The sequence below is a fragment of the Mustela lutreola genome, chromosome 14 (genome assembly GCF_030435805.1).
Source record: "Mustela lutreola isolate mMusLut2 chromosome 14, mMusLut2.pri, whole genome shotgun sequence".
Classification (NCBI taxonomy): Eukaryota; Metazoa; Chordata; class Mammalia; order Carnivora; family Mustelidae; genus Mustela; species Mustela lutreola.
The window spans coordinates 21,334,449-21,350,329 of NC_081303.1; the positions used below are offsets into that span (position 1 = coordinate 21,334,449).

The 15,881-nt window shown below is 40.9% G+C and overlaps 1 long non-coding RNA gene across 3 annotated transcripts in view; it reads left to right on the top strand.

Moving 5' to 3' along the window:
• The first annotated feature begins 1,194 nt into the window (after nucleotides 1-1,194).
• The window catches only part of LOC131814845 (uncharacterized), a 180,348-nt gene continuing 165,661 nt past the window's right edge, over nucleotides 1,195-15,881 (top strand). Inside the window, exons 1-2 of one of the 3 annotated variants that reach the window (XR_009347471.1) lie at nucleotides 1,195-1,319; nucleotides 1,530-1,742. This is a non-coding gene — a long non-coding RNA (uncharacterized LOC131814845). Of the gene's footprint in view, nucleotides 1,320-1,366; nucleotides 1,743-15,881 lie in introns of those variants that run through there. The other 2 variants (XR_009347470.1, XR_009347472.1) reach the window with 2 other exon arrangements.

A 15,881-nucleotide genomic window follows, 5' to 3' on the forward strand; every position in this document is an offset into this window, starting at 1 on the left:
AGGGAGCCTGCTTCCCCTTCTCTCTCTGCCTGCCTCTCTGCCTACTTGTAATTTTTCTCTGTGTCAAATAAATAAATAAAATTTTTACGAAAAACAAAAACAAAAACAAAACCCTGAGGCATAGAGCAAGTTAGTTACTTGGCAAAGTGAAAAACCTATCAGTGATGGAGGGTCTGGTATATAATAGGTATCTAGTAACCATTTCTTGAGTAAATAATAAATAGGACTGGAATTCAGGTCTCCTGTGTCTGCCACTCTCAAATGTATTATTATAGAGGTATACTATTTCTAGGATCGAAAACAACCTAAACTAGAGGATAGAAACAAACAAATTAGATCAATTTAAGGAAACACAAATTTGGGGGGTTTTAAAAAACATTCTTCAATAAGATGGCTTTCTCCAAATATACAAGTAGAAGAGATTGTACCATTCTCCAGAGGTATGTAGACCAATGAGTGAAGATGGGAGGGAGGGAGAATATCGCACCCTAATGTTAGTAAGGGTGATACAGCTTCCCCAAACCTTGGGTATGTGGAGACTTGACTGAGTTAGGGGGAGATGGTCTAAGACAATGGTGCAGTTCCGGCCCAATGAATTCATCTATGTGAATAATAAATTGAATGTAAAGAAAGTATGTCAATTCCCACTGTGAGGATATAATTATCACTAATATGGAAAATGGTCTATTTTAAACTTTATGATGCTTTTTAAACCTAGGAGATAGGCTTATCAGCAATGTCTAGTAAATCCTTGGATATAGGCTCACCAGGAATGTCTAGTAAAGCTTTTCGTAAATTATCTCTTTATCAAGTAAAGTCTTAGAATTTTTACTGAGGTCTTAGCAGTTTTTCAACATAAAGTGATGAGAAAGACATTCCTCAGTTGTTAACGACTAGTGTCCCATGGGTTGAGAAAGGTTATCGCTTGACACAGCTATCAGGTCCCGGGGACAGCGAGATGGCGTGAGGGATTGGGCAAGATGGTGGTTATGCAGGAATGAATGGTCCACCTCCCTGGGAACTGGACTAAATCTCCTGCAGCCTTATTCAGTAAGAATTTTATAGCTGACCGACTTGCAAAATCTGTTTTCTGTGGGCTGTTGGTGTTAATCATCAACAGGTATTACCAGGCAGCTGGCCCTGATAAGAGTGTTCCAGAAAGAACCAAGACACAGTAGTCCTGGGAATCTGGCAACTGCGATGATAAGAGGGATAGAAACTCATTTATGGATGTGATGTGCATTCTTTAGTCCACAACAATTAAGGTTGACAGGATTTATGTATAAAGTTTATAAAGTCATGAAGAAGTACACACAATGGTGAGCTGTCCAAGGGAAGGGGTTCCTTGGTTTTCTTCCCACCTGAAGACTTCGAATTTTTATTTCCTCTTCCTGGAAAGCGCATGCTGGCTTCAGGTCTTAGTTAAATGTTACCTCCCCTGAGAGGCCTTTCTTGGTGACTCAATCTAAACTACTTTCCCTATACCCACTTCACTCTCTCTCACTCATCCTGTGTGATTTCCTTCATAGCATTCATCATCATCTGTAGCCAAGTGTTTGCTTATTGCCTGTGTTCCAAGCTGGCAGGAAGCACCCCCCAGAGAAGAAATGTCACCAACCTCGCTCACTGTGGTATTCCAGAACTCAATAAATGCTTGTTGAATGACTGAATGGAGTCAACGTGGCTGATTTGGTGAACCATAGAATCGAGTCAGAAGTACAGGAGACATCTTGACACTAAAAGTGAGTTTTTCAAGTTCATTAGAGGTATTCTAAAAAAAATCTACAGGCTTTCTTCCTTGATAGCATTACTTGGTTCACAAGGGCATGATGTATTTGTGAGTGATCTATTAAAGTTTATTAAGAGGCAGTAAGGATTGTGGGTTGCAGCTGTCAATGTCTTTTATAAAATAACTTGTTTTTTCCTGTTATAAGGCAGAATGCTGCACAAGGTTGTTGCTGGTCTGATCCAGAATAGTGTTTTGTTTTGGTCTGTTTTCTGCATCACATTTTCATTGTAGACCTCAGAACAAGGGCATGTCTCTCAGATAGAGACGGGGTAAGGCAGGGAGATACTTTGGGATATGAACTTCAGGCATTTCTCTTAGATCAGGGAATCTACCCAGTCGTGGGGACACCTTGGGACTCTGATTGTATAAAAGTAGCATTTATTTGACATCAGAAACTATAGAGAAAAAGAAGGAGAGGGAAGAAGTAGAGAAGGAGAGGGCAAAGAGGGGGGCAGGCTGAGGGAGAAGGAAGCTGGCAGTGATTTTGGAAGGATTTATTTCACTTGAACATACAACTTTTATTATTATTCTTTTTAAAGGTTTAATTAATTCCTTTATTTGAGAGAGAAAGAGAGTGTGAATGGGGGGAAGAACAGAGGAAAAGGGACAAGCATACTCTGCACTGAGCGTGGAGCCCGATGTGGGTCTTGATCTCATGACCCTGAGATCAAGACCTGAGCCTAAACCAACTGAACCACCCAAGAGCCCCCACCTAAACACACTCCTTATACAAAACCAAAAATAGATGCCATGTAGGCTGAGGTTTCAGTCTGAGCGAGGAATTGTGGAAATTTAGCAAGTGTTGGCTGCTAGAACCACACACTGCCCAAGGTTGCATCCTGGCTCTAACTCTTATCACCTTCCGAGCCTCTGTTTCATCACCTGTAAAATGGGGATAGTAATAGGAGCTGCCTCCTGATTTTGTTCTGAATGTTAAATGAGCTAATACATTTGAAGCGCTGAGGCTAGGCTGGGGCCAGTCACATAAATGTTAATTTTGGGATTTTAGAGTGAGGTAGCCAGGGGTATATAAGGGTATATAAATATATAACTTATAAGTATATATACGTATATAACGGGTATATAACTGGAGGTGGAGGAGTTCAGTGTTCCATGCCTCAGAAAAAGGTATTAGGGAAGAGAGTTAAGGAGAAGGCAGAATAGAACATGAAGCCCAAGAGAGGCCAACAGAAGAGGCGACGAAAGATCCAATTTCAGACTGTGGAACTGCAGCCTTGGGTTCAGAGGGTTGGGAATCCTGTGGGCAGGAGGTTCTCATGGACCCAGGAAAGCCACACGGACCTGAGTCCTGGGAAGGAGGATTGTAGAATGCCTCTTTGGCCATGCACAGTGGTTTATGAGAGCTTATCTAAAGAGTTTTTCCTCTCAAGCAAGTCTGTGCTTCTCTGTTTAGGAGACCATGTTGGAACTTGAAACTTGAGGAGTTAACAGCCCCAACCCATGAGATCAGATAGGCATCGGACACTTGGATGCAGATAAAACACACCTTCTGGCAGTATGTAGATTATTTGCCTCAAGGCAAAATGAATTTGTGAGCAGCTTTATAAATTACAGGGCAGGAAACTCTTTAGAAGTTTTCTAATGGACACGGAGTCCTAAATTACTACTATAGTAATCATAATTGCTCTTTTCAGAGGTCTTAATGTCATTGGTACTGTTTTTACTTAGCAAGCTGGGTTATGGTTTCGTTTTACTGAATTCAAAGTAGGTCAGGTGTAATGCTGCCCTCAGTTTCCTAATCCTGTCTTCCCCATAAAGTCTAAATTTCTTAACTGTAAATTTTCTTCCCCCAGAGGCTTTTAGGGCCTCTGGGGAAGCAAGGCTGTGCTATTATAGAGATGGCTTGTAAGTGGGTAAGCAAAAAGCTTCTCAGCAGACATTCGAGTTGGGTTTTAAGAAAGGAAAGCATGTATTGTATTATTCCTGGATACTTGACACCAAAGCATACCAGGAACTTTATACATCTCTCAGTTTTCCTCTCACAAGAACACTACATAATGGGGAATTGTTCTCATTTTATAGAAGAAACTGGAGGCCGCAGATACTAAGTGATCCTTAGTATCACTTAGTAAGTATAAGAACAAGGTGATACTTGTTCTTCCTTCTATACCATCTTCCTTTAAATATTACTGTAACCAATGGTATGATGAGAAGGGTGGGTGAAGATTTATGGGGGGAGAGGAAGAAAGGGGAGTCCTAGAAACAGCATCTGGCATCAAAGCAACAACTTGATAAAATAAAGAGAAGTAGTAAAGTCTTCCATTCACAAATCCAAGTGAGCTCTTATGTTCTAGACACCATATAAAAGTTAGTTGACTTGTGAGTTAGGTACTAGTTGGGGAATGTTGACTATCTGGCTGGAGGATGACCCGTGAAAGAATGGATGATTGCAGGGCACCTGGGTGGCTCAGTTGGTTAGGCAGGTGCCTTTGACTCAGGTCATGATCCTAGGGTCCTGGGATTGGGTCCTGCATCGGGCTCTCTGCTCGGCGGGGAGCCTGTTTCTCCCTCTCCCTCTGCCTGCCGCTCTGCCCACTTGTGCTCTCTCTATATCTCTCTTTAAAATAAATAAGTGAATATAATCTTAAAAAAAAAAAAAAAGAATGGGAGATTGTTTGGGTAACTCTGGCCTAGAAAGCTAGGTAAGAGGTTAACTTTGAGGGCCTCAGGAGCACCTAGAACTCTAGCTGTGTATGTTGCTTTTGTGATTGATTTGGTCTCCTCTTGCTTTTCTGATCAAAGGCAACCAGGAGACACATGAGCTTTTCTGGGGTAGTTTCAGGGAATTAGAACCTTCTACACTCAAACTGAGGTTTACCTGGAGAGGTAGGTGAATCACTTGGAGATAGTGAAGTTTGTACTTCTCTCTGTCTCTTTTTAAATTTTTGGGTGTTAGGACCAATGAATGAGTCAATCATTACGTTTCCTGATAAGAAGAATGAGTGGTTTTCAAATGTGTTTTTCCAAGTAAGCAATTAAAGAATGGTTGCGGTGACTTAAGTTACTTTGTCATTAGCACCGCTGATGTCCCTTCTAGCTGTCCAACATTCGCCGGGATGATCAATATTCTTCAGTGCTTCTCTTGAACCCACCATTCTCTCCTCTCAAGTTTCTTATAGTCCTCATCACTCCTTAGCAAAATTATCTGTTTTACACACTTATATCCATCACTTGATTGTTAGTCCTGGACGGCAAGGGGAGTCTAGTCATCCCTGCCCCAGCTCAGTGCTGGGAACATAGTAGGTGCTTAATAAGTCTTTATTGAGTTAATTTAAAAAAAATTTTTTTAACTCTCAGAGGCAGTGTATTAATAATAGTGAGCAGTACAGGACAGTCTAAGGTTCCACTATATCTAAGTCTGCGTTAAGTCCAAAGCAGCAAAATCTGTACCTGGTCACATCAGGCAGATGCTAATTACTACCTGCTGCCCCTTGGCCCTTCTAGATAGTCCTCAGATGTGAAAATGCATTTGTAGCTTATCACTTGATCGGTACTAGTACGCTGATACGGTAGAACTGTTGTTACTTTTGGTGGAATTTTCCATTTCATGAAAAGAGCCTTGGAGAGGATATTTTCACTACTGGGCTTCTCCCACCAGGAACTGGAGCGTGTTTTGAACTACATGTACCCACAACTTTGTAAACCAGTGAACTGGATAAATGCACAAAGTCCTTTGATGTTGCCTCTAGGAAAATAATCTTCCTCAAAGTTCAAACTTGATTTTTTGTTTGTTTGGTGTTTTGTTTAGTTTTATTTTGTTTTGGTTTCAAAAATCTTATTTAAGGGAGTTAGCTAGATTTATCCTCTTATTATGACCAGACATTTTGCTTCCAGTTTCTGGCCACCAATCTTTCAGAAATTCACTGCCACAGGCCTCAAGTGTGTCTCATTTTTTAAAGTGGTAATTGAAGAGACTCCTCTTTTTCTCTGTGGAAATTTCGGACGTCCTAGAGATTGAGGGGTCAGCAGCATCTCAGCAAAGAGGATGAATATCGGAGTGAAAGTCTGAATTATTCTTTTTTTTAAAAATTTATTTATTTTTTTATTTGACAAACAAAGATCACAATTAGGCAGAGAGGCAGGCAGAGAGAGAGGAGGAAACAGACTCCCTGCTGAGCAGAGAGCCTGATGTGGGGCTCGATCCCAGGACCCTGAGATCATGACCTGAGCTGAAGGCAGAGGCTTAACCCACTGAACCACCCAGGCGCCCCTGAAAGCCCAAATTATTCTTGACATAAAAATGGTTTTTCTATCATGCTGACCTGACTTTTTGAATCCCTAAGTCCAAATTGACCATGTTCATAGAACAGAAGCCACCTAGGTAATTTCTCATCAGAATAGATCCCTACATAGTTCCCCTGGAAGTGACACCAAGAAAATCTAGCATTTTCAATTTCTCCCTTGAGAAGAGTCAGGAGCCTTGATGACTAGGTAGTTTAGGTGGTAATTTTGTTCTTTTTTGTTCACTTAAACCATGTACTTAAACAGTTAATAAACAATAAGCATTTGCTCTGGTAAAGCCCTGTACTAGAAGGAAGAGACGAACACTTGGATGGTCTTCTTACATAACTACTTACAATCTAGTTGAGGAGAAGGGACATTTGAAACAGTACAGTGTCACAAGCACTGATAAGGGACATATGTGACAAGTAAGTATATAAATGTCAGATTTTAAGGCAAGTTGTGCCTTGACGGAAGTGTAGGAGAAAGGGCAAGACACGAAGGATATTTCCGTGTGACCTCTGGTGAGGAAACAGAGCAATGTGACTATTTAGAAAGGTGGTCAGTTTGCCTGATTTATATAAAACAAAGGTCCTATCCAAAGATGTACTCTGAATTTTAACCCATCAGCTCAGGGCCTTCACACATGTAGTTACCTCTACTTTTGCACCATGACCTTACCTATTCCCTAACTTTCCATATAACCAACCCTTGCTCAGTTTCACATTCCATCTTAGACTTCCTCTCTCTCACCAGTGGTCTTCTAACCACTTACACTAAGTGGTTTTCTTGAACTCTTAACCAACATGAACTTCTTTTAAATTTCAAATGTCCTTTCTCCTCAATTGGATTTCCATTATGGTAGGCCATACGTCTTCAGAGCCCGAAATATGTCTCTGTATTGGAATTGGCTGTTTCCTCTGTTCCTGCAAAGACTCTAAACAGCCTGAAGATGGGACCAACTATGTCTTCTTGACTTTTTGTTTTGTTTCGTTTTGGTTTGGTTTGCTTTTAGACTAAGGGCAGCATCTGACACCTACTGAGCGCAATAACTTGCTGTTGAGTGAATTAAGCGATGAACGAAATAGTGGAACAGACTTGGACCGAAGGGGTGAATATCACTAGAATAAAGAGAGTGGAGGGCCTCTGCCTCTCTGGAAACTGTGGCAAAAATTTTAGGGGTCAGGAATTAGGGAAGCATGGGATGGAAGAACAGGGAGAGAAATGATTAGAGGGTGAGAAGGCGAGGAAAAGGGAAAAGGAAGGCTACACCTAGTTCTAGTCATTAAACTTCTTAACAATTTTATTGAAACAACAGCTGATTTTATAATTGCTATTTGGATGCTGATTTTGAATTAAGTTGTTTTTAATGTCTAATACTCAAAGCATATTTGTACCGTGCTAATTCTTGTAGTAGAATTCCCTTCCCATTCTTCCTTTCACCCATGGATTCTCCTTCACTGGTTAACTCATTTAATGAATATTTGAGGACCTATTCTATGCGAAGTTTATAAAAACGTTAGTAACTGTATAAGTCTTGTAAAACATCCCATCAGTTTTCCTAACTGGACTTAAGGATATTTGACAGGAAGTCTTAGCTATTGTGAATAGTTTAGCAATGATAATTTGAGGAAGGCCCTTTAAGTTTTTTATACTAGGTTACAGGGTGGTTAAAAAATAAATCTTGGTCAGCTTCTTCCCTACTCCTACCTTCTTTACCTATTACCAGGAAGTAAATGGCTGAGAATTCAGAGTACCAAAGGTTGCTTTCACATTGTGCTAAACTCTAATGATTTCTTTAAAAAGATTTTATTTATTTGAAAGCGAGAGAGAGAGAGAGAGAACATGAGTAGGGGAGGGGCAGAGGGAGAAGGAGAAGCAGACTTCCTGCTGAGCAGGGAGCCCAAAGTGGGGCTTAATCCCAAGACCCTAGGATGATGACCTGAGCGCAAGGTAGATGCTTAACCCAAGGCAGATGCTTATCCGACTGAGCCACCCAGATGCACCATAATCTCTAACAGTTTTTAAACAGGAAGAGGAAAGGCAAGGTGAAAAAGGAAGTTTCTTCTCCCTCATCATTTTCTAGTACCACATTAGAAACAAACAAAGGGTGATACTCTTACATTTAAGCCATTTCAGGTGCTCCCCTTAGCATTAAGCAGTGCTCAGTGAGTATGTGGGTGCTGCGCGAAAGCCAGCTGTGGTCTGCTGCCTCCTGTGTTCCCTGGAGGCAGAACATCCATACCCAAATACGCAGCTTGGGTGACGTCAGAGTTGGCTTTTTCTTATGTTCACTGCTACACCTCAGTAACGCATGCTACCTGATGCAACAGGAACCACGTTGTTCTAGTAACGGTGGTATTATCTGGGACTCAGGAAGTTGCTAGGAAATCCAATTAGTGACCGCTGGAAGACTGCCAGTGTTTCAGATTATGGACAAATCAAGTTTGCATAATAATGGGAAGTCTTAGCTGTTGTAAATAGTTTAGCAATGGTAATTTGTTTATGCCATAATTCAGCATAGTGGGTTACCGGTGAAGTAGGAGTACACTGATGGAAAGACAGTTTGAGAGAGATGTTTCAAATGACTCTGACATGCTTAACATACTTCCAGTGGTCATTCCTGATCTGGCCCGGGAGCTCGCTCGCTCTCATTCTCTTCTGGCACATTTTGCTATCACTAGGTCTCAGATGAACAATGTCTCCTGAGACGTCTTCCCTGACTCTGTTGTTCTGCTTACATCTGTTGTAATTTTTTTTTTGAGTGTCAATATCTTTATTGTGTTTCAATACTTGAACAAATTGGTGAGATAATGATATTAGGGTTTTATATTCTTTGGAGGCTCAAGTCTTCCCATTATTGATGAAAGTATTCATTTCAGTATTTGCTCTATTGTCATTCTAATTGCATTGCCTTGTTCTCTCCAGACTCCCCCCTTCCTCCCTTCCTTTCATTCTCCTAGCTTCTTTTTTCATAAGCCAATAAAGCATAAATACACTATATTTTTAGATATAATATGAACCTACATTAATCTAGTTTTTTCTTTTCTCTTTTTGGAACTTACCATCTAATGGCCAGCTAAAATGGCCTCTTTATATTCTCATCCTATTTGACTATTTGGAGGGAGTGCCCTGGTCTAAAAGCTGGCCTTGCTATCTAATCTGCTTTCCTGGTTCTTTTATTATCTCGGACAACACTTTTTGTTTTATTTATTTCCTTCATTGCCCCTCTTCTTTTGTCCACCCTTTTAATGCTTGATCGGCTAGCATTGTTTGTGGCTGTAAATATAGAAAGACTTATAATAGTGCTTAATAGATTGGGATTTATTGACATCAAGCTGACAAGAAGTCCTGTTGCAGTTCTTTTCCACCCAACAAGGACATGTCTTAATTTATTAACCCCTTCCCCCCCAATATATGTAAAGAAGCACCCACAGAATACAAACACGCAGATTATTGAATTATAAAATGAACACCTGTGTAATCATCATCCAAGTCAAGAAATAAAGTATTGTCGATATCCCCCAGACACATCCACTGTTGCCCATTCTAATCCCTACATCCTTTCTCAATCCCTCATCCTTTCTCAGTTGATTTTGTGGTATAAACATAGCTGGAGAAACCCTACTCAAAATAGTAAGTTTGTGTGTCGTACAGAGGCACGATTCATTTTGTCACCATCTAGCCTCTGCGGTTTGGTTTCACAGGGACTGCAGTTTCATTTTTTGCCATGCAGTAAGCTTTGGGTAAGTGGGTAAAATACGTCCTCATTAAAGTCGGGAGCAGGAGAAACCCATTTTGTAGAATGAGACTTTCCATTTTGGATGCTCTGGGATCTCTTAGTTGTTTAGTGTTGGCAGAACCAAAATAGGCAGGACAGTTTTCTTCCTCCCTCTCCTTCCTTTCCTGGAGCCTGGTATATAAAAAGTTGGTATGGAGAGAGCGAAAGATGCTCTTTCAGCATAACTGTGTGTGAACACGGGTCTGAACACTGGGAGAGATTAATACTCTCCCAAATTTTATGGTAATTGCTTCCTTATGTTTCCCCAAGTTTCTACTGCCTCTGTATTATTTGAACTGTACTAACTGTATTGGGTATACTAACTATAGTTGAGTTTTGTCCATTTCTGACCCTTTTATATATAGATGTGAAAATGCGTTTTGTGAGTTTAGTTTCTTTTGGTCAACATTTATTTGTAAAAGTCACCCATATTATGTATTGTATTCATTGCTATATGAATTCGATTACATGAATATACCAAAATTTGTGAATCTGTTCTACTTTGGATGAACATTTGGATAGTTTCCAGTTTGGGGATATTATGAATAACGCTGATAGGAACATTCTCATCTGTCTCCTGAGGTACATGTACATGTATTTCTGTGAATATGTACAGAGGAGTGGAATTGTTGGGCTTCGTGTTTTTATTTGGAAGAGAAGTCCTCTCCAGTGATGTGACAGACCCAGGAGGAACACACCCAACATGACCCATAGAATCACATCCCAAAACTGATTCCATCTTAGAGCAGGAGAGCAAAAGTGAGTTTGACTTGCGTGTATGGAGGGGGTTTCAGTTGTCTGGCTCATTTGGCTGTTGAGAGAAGTATCTGGTCAGAGAGTGAGGTCGTGGGAGGGGGAGAGGGTTCAGTTAGACACTAGGGGAGAAACTCTACCTCTTGGGGATACAAGGGATGGGAAGAAAGGTTTGGGCTTGGCTCTATTTGGAGATCTCTTAGTTGTTTACCCATGACTAAATAGCATCAGTGTAATTTAGAATCAGAAATTTGGGCAGATGGTCATGGAAAACTTCTCTCTCTGAGAAGGTGACATTTGAAGAGAAACCTAAATCTTGAGAGTCAGACACTTTGGGGAAGAACATTCCAGTGAGGGAAGACCATGTACAAGTGGGGACACATTTGGAGACATTAAGAAACCGCAAGATGACGGGGAAGGCTGGAGTGCAGTGGGTAGGAGGGAAGTGGGAGATAAAAGATGGGGAATGCAGATTGGAGGCAGGGCTCGTTAGGGCCAGTGGCTCATGGTCGGGAGTCAGTGGACCTCAATATAATGGAAGAAATATTAAGTAGTAAACAGATTTGGTTCATGTTTGAAAGGGATTACTCTGACTGGTTTGTGGTTGTAGCAAGAGTGGCAGCAGGGAGACTGGTGGAGGCTGTGCCTCTGGGGGAGATGACATTGGCTGAATCATAGTAGAGAGATGATGGGACTGAATGTAAAAAGAGAAGTTGACTATGTTATTGTGGCTTGAACAATCCAGTGGATGGCAGTATCACTAGAGACAGGAAGAGCAAGGGTAGGAATAATTCGGGGTGAAGGGAAGAGAAGGCAGCTATGGGAAAAAAGTTCTGGTGTGTCCATGTCAAGTTTGAGAAGCCTATTAGATATTTCAAGGAAGCATTCAGATACATGAATTTGGAACTGAGAAGAGTGTTCTTTATAGACTATGAACAAATCTGTGTATCTCTGGGCCCTGTCACATGGCCTAGCACATGGTAAGTACTCAGTACCTATTTGATGAATGAATTTATTCAACAAATATTTATTAAGGTCCTTTTTTTTTTAGATGATTTTTTTAACTTTTATTTTAAATTCAATTTAATAACATATACTCTATTAATAGTTTCAGGGGTAGAATTCAGTGATTCACCAGTTGCATAATAACACTCAGTGCTCCTTATATCAGGTGCCCACCTTAATGCCCATCACCCAGTTACCTCATCCCTCCATCCACCTCCCCTCCAGCAGCCCTCAGTTTGTTTCCTATAGTTAGGAGTCTCTTACGGTGCTGGAACACTGATTAATATAAAATAAAATAAAATAAAGAGTCTCTTATGGTTTGCCTCCCTCTGTTTTTATCTTATTTTAATTTTCCTTCTCTGGAGGTCTTACTCCATGCCAGGCACTCTTCTAGGAGCTGGGGATATAGCTAGGAGCAAAACAGGCAAAAATTCCTGTTTTCCTAGAATTTAAAATATAAGCATACATGTATGAATGAATTGTGTACCGCAAACTAGATATTTAATAAAGGATTTCTCACTTTATTTTTTCTTCTAGGTCTTTAAAAATCTTTGAAAATATTAATTAAAGATGGAACTCTCCAGTGGGATTAATTATAAGAATAGTGTCTAATGAGACCTGATTATAATAACCCAATTTTCTTTTTTTTTTTTTTACTTGATTTTCATTATATTTATGTTTAGTCCGAGACCTTTGTATCATTTGGTGGTACAGTAATTTTGGTAGATGGGTGTTGTTTACAGGTGCTTTGAAGTTGATTTCTAATTTTCTCTTGAAAAATGTTATTTACAAGCACACTGTTTTCTAGCAGGTGTGAAATGGCTGTATGCCACATGGAGAAGGAGCAAATGTCACTTCCGAGGTTTGTGATAAAATTTCCTGATAGATTCCTCAGGTGGAGTGGGAGACCCTCCTCGGCACTGTAACACTCTGTACTGCCAAGGTTGAGGAGCCAAAGGGAAAATCCGTATGCCTGTGGTCTCACCACTGTGCTAAATATAGTTCCAAGAAGCTCTGTGTTAGTTAATATTCTGTGAATGTCATTAATGTCTTCTGAGCTGTCAGGGAGTTTGTAACTTGGAACAACCTGCAGTGATTCTGTTTTGCCCAGAGAGTTACCTATTAAACCACACAAATAACTAGTTTCAGTAAATCATTCTTAGGCATTTAGATGCTTATATATTAAATATCAACGTTAATACCCAGAATAGATTATTCACTTTCTATACTAAGCCCTACTAGTCATGATGCTAAAAAAATCTATTTTCTGGGGCACTCGAGGGGCTCAGTCTGTTAAGTGTGTGATTCAATTTCAGCTCAGGCCATGATCTCGGGGTTGGGAGATTGAGCCCAGTGTTGGGCTCTGTGCTGGGCATGGAGCCTACTTGAGAGTCTCTCTCTCCCTCTGCCCCTCCCCTGATCGTAGTCTCTCTGTCTCTTGAAAAAAAAAAGGAAAAAACAAACAAACCATGTTTTTCTGACCTGGGTTTTTATTGAAAATAAAAAGCTCAGGAGCAGGTCAGTTATCTTTTGTCTCATCAACAAGGTGGATATTTCTCAGAAAGTTTGTTTTCAGTCAGGATTTTCCCTTTTGATTGCCTTCATCAGGGAAAAGACAGCCTTTCTAAATGAAATACCCCCAGTCTTGCCAGAATTAGAAAAGGGAAATACTTTAAAATTTAAAAGGCCTGAACTTAAAAAGAAGGTCATTAAAATGCTTACATATTGGGGCACCTGGGTGGCTTGGTCTGTTGGGCATCTGCCTTCCCCTCAGGTTGTGGTCCCAGGGTCTTGGGATCAGAGACCATGTCCCCCACACGCCAATCCCCACCCTCCTACCTCCCCACCTTCTACACCCCCACCCCCCATCGGGCCCCCTGCTCAGTGGGGAGTCTGCTTCTCCCTCTCCCTCTGCCTGCCACTCTTCCTGCCTGTGCTCTATCAGGTGAATAAATAAAAGTTTAAAAAAAGATGCTTACATATTAAAGGATGTGTTCATTATCCGCAATATGTGCTTGCAAGAGAATCTGTAGGTACTGACTTGGGAGAGCTTAAGAAAAACTTTCATAACTGTACATTTTATGATTTAGTATGTGCTCTCTCCTTTTTTCTACCGGTTCAGTGGATCCCCACTTGGATCTTTTGACTCCCTGTACCAGCTCCTCTAGATTAAAACTGGGAGTCAGAGTCTCGTGATCTGTAAAGAAGATTTTGACTCATCTTCTGTAGCTGAGGACACATATCTGGAGGATTTTAGCAGAGGAGGAAGAGAGGCAAATTCGTCTTTTAGAAATCTGACTGGGGGTCCTGGGGAGGAGGACCGTGGCTGGTGGATCTGGGAGCAGGAGACCAGGAGACGAGTGTCTCCCACTCGCAACCTAGCTTTGTGTTCAGAATTCTCTAGACAGAAGCTTAGGTCTCTGCTTCTAGCAAATAGTTTGCAGTACAAAGAAGTTGCAACAGTTGACAGAAACAGCTAAGTCATCATCTTCACTCTTTCCTGAAGCCCTGATCCCATTTCTCCTTAAGGTTTGTAGGAAGAAAATCTTCACTGGGATAGCCTTTCTCTGTATTTGTTCCAGGGTCACTTATCTTCTACCAATGCAAAATTTAGTTCCTTTTTTTTTTTTTTTTTTAAATAATGGGCAGAATTGGGAAATCTCACTTTGGGATATGGCCTGGCCCTTCTTCATAACCTGTTCATCCAAGCAAACTTAAGTAGGTTATTAAAACAGGCATGAAGAGACTCTCCGGTGACACTTCCTTTTTTATTCAAAGTGTAACAAAGGGAATATGTTTCAAGAACTTGACGGTGCTCCCCTAGCAGGTGAAACTGCTGCCCGTATCTCCTGATGCTGGTGGTATGTTCACGGGCTCCCTAGGGAGGGCCTTGGGGGCTCGGCTTGATGCCTAAGGGTGTTGAGTCTCTCCTGGAGTCAGATGACTCTTTTCTTGGGATGGAAAAGAAATGGAATTTTGGTATATGAAATTCTTTTTTTTTTTTTTTTTGAGATATTTTCTTTATTTATTTGACAGACAGAGATCACAAGTAGGCAGAGAGGCAGGCAGAGAGAGAGGAGGAAGCAGACTCCCCCTCTGAGCAGAGAGCCTGATGTGGGGCTCGATCCCAGGACCCTGGGATCATGACCTGAGCCAAAGGCAGAGGCTTAACCAACTGAGCCACCCAGGTGCCCCGTATATGAAATTCTTAAGCATGTCCATATCACTGGGGATTTGTCTTCTTCTTTTAGGATTAAGTCTTATTTCAGTGTGAGTGTGTTGAGGGGCAGATGATATTTGAAATCAGCTTTCCTCCCTAATTGATGCTTCAGGTAGGAAGGAAATTGGGCTGAGAATCGAGAGAGGCAAGTTTTAAATGTACTCCATTACTAATTTAGATAAAAATTAAATAAAGTTTTTTTATTAACATATAATATATTCTAGGTGTACTGGTCTGTGAATCATCGGGCTTACACACTTCACAGCACTCACCATAGCACACACCCTCCCCAATGTCCATCACCCAGCCCCCATCCTTCCTCTCATCAACCCCAGCAACCCTCAGTTTATTTTGTGAGATTAAGAGTCTCTTATGGTTTGTCTCCCTCCCGATCCCATCTTGTTTCATTTTTTCCTTCCCTATCGCCCACAAATAAAATTTTATAGTGCATAATCTTTATACTCATTTTTATATTTGATTTTATTTCTTTGATTCTCTTTTTATTTTAATATAGAGACCTAGCTCAGAAAATCTTCCCATCAACCTATCCATGTCCATGTATTTTTTTCTCCCTACAATATCCCTAGCTTGAATGTCTTCAAGCTTCTTCTGACCACTCTTTCTTGAAAATGGCTTGAGATCTCACCTCATACACTGAAAGAACTCCAGAGCAGTCTCACATCTCTGAAGGGCTAGAAGGTGGGTATGTCAGTGAGTCTGCCTTACAACGGGCAGTCTACATTGATGATTTAGTGGAGTGCTACAGACAGATGTTAGAACCAGATCACCTGGGATTGAACCCTGCTTGTGCCACTTCTTGTGTGATCTTCGTCAAGTTACTTCTCTGTTCCATCTTAAAAATAGAATAGTAATTGTTTTTTGCCTTATAAACTTATTTCGAGGATTAAATGAGTCAGTGACTTAAAGGCTCATTGGGACGATTGAGTAAATGAATATGCATGAGACCCTTAGCACTGTGTTTGGCATTCAGCGAACATTATATAGATGTCTATTGTTTTTTCACAGCTCATTTTTCCATGATTCAGTGGCTCCTACCCCCTCCAGGCTAGCCTGCTGATCCAGCCGTGCCC